Source organism: Etheostoma spectabile, chromosome 11 (genome assembly GCF_008692095.1).
Source record: "Etheostoma spectabile isolate EspeVRDwgs_2016 chromosome 11, UIUC_Espe_1.0, whole genome shotgun sequence".
Classification (NCBI taxonomy): Eukaryota; Metazoa; Chordata; class Actinopteri; order Perciformes; family Percidae; genus Etheostoma; species Etheostoma spectabile.
Genome location: NC_045743.1, coordinates 23,409,052 through 23,409,741, shown reverse-complemented (window position 1 = coordinate 23,409,741; position 690 = coordinate 23,409,052).

The following is a 690-nucleotide window of genomic DNA, read 5'->3' as shown; positions in this document are numbered from 1 at the left end:
CAGTAATGATTGCATCAGATGTAGATTTTTTTCAAGCTGTCTTCACACCTTCACCAGTGACACCTCATTAGTTGAGATGTCATCAACTGACTAACCCGTACAGGTGTGAACAAACTTCCTATCCAGAGGCGATCAGCACACCGCCTTTAGGAGCCACTAATGGGCTGCATAACATCGATCATAGAGAGGCAGAAATCTCACAGGACGTTGTGTGTATGACGAGGCTCACTAAACAGGCAAATTAACAAAATTGTCATTTTATTTCATATTTATTTTAAAATAATAAGAAAATACACACTTATCATGTAAAATAAACACTTGTTTGATGATATATTGAGAGGTCCAGAGCTAGTAGAAAAACTTTAATATTTTCATTTTCATTTACTACTTTATTTCCTTCTGCACTCCACCAATCCGCCCCATTTTCCCCGGGAGACTGCTGTTTTTCATTGCCCTCTGTTGGTTTCTTCCTGTGGTGAAACCTCTCCTGTATTTTTCCCAATTTATGATACATTGTAAAACAATTTAGCTTTCTTCATATCAATCTATTTTTGGTACAACACAGCGAGTTTAAGCTCTAAGACTCTAAAGGTATACAGTTTACATCCAGACAACAATACAGCTAAAACCAATGTTGTCATGGCGTGCATGTGATGCGGAAGGAAAGAGAGCCTCGTCCTTCTTTGAGGA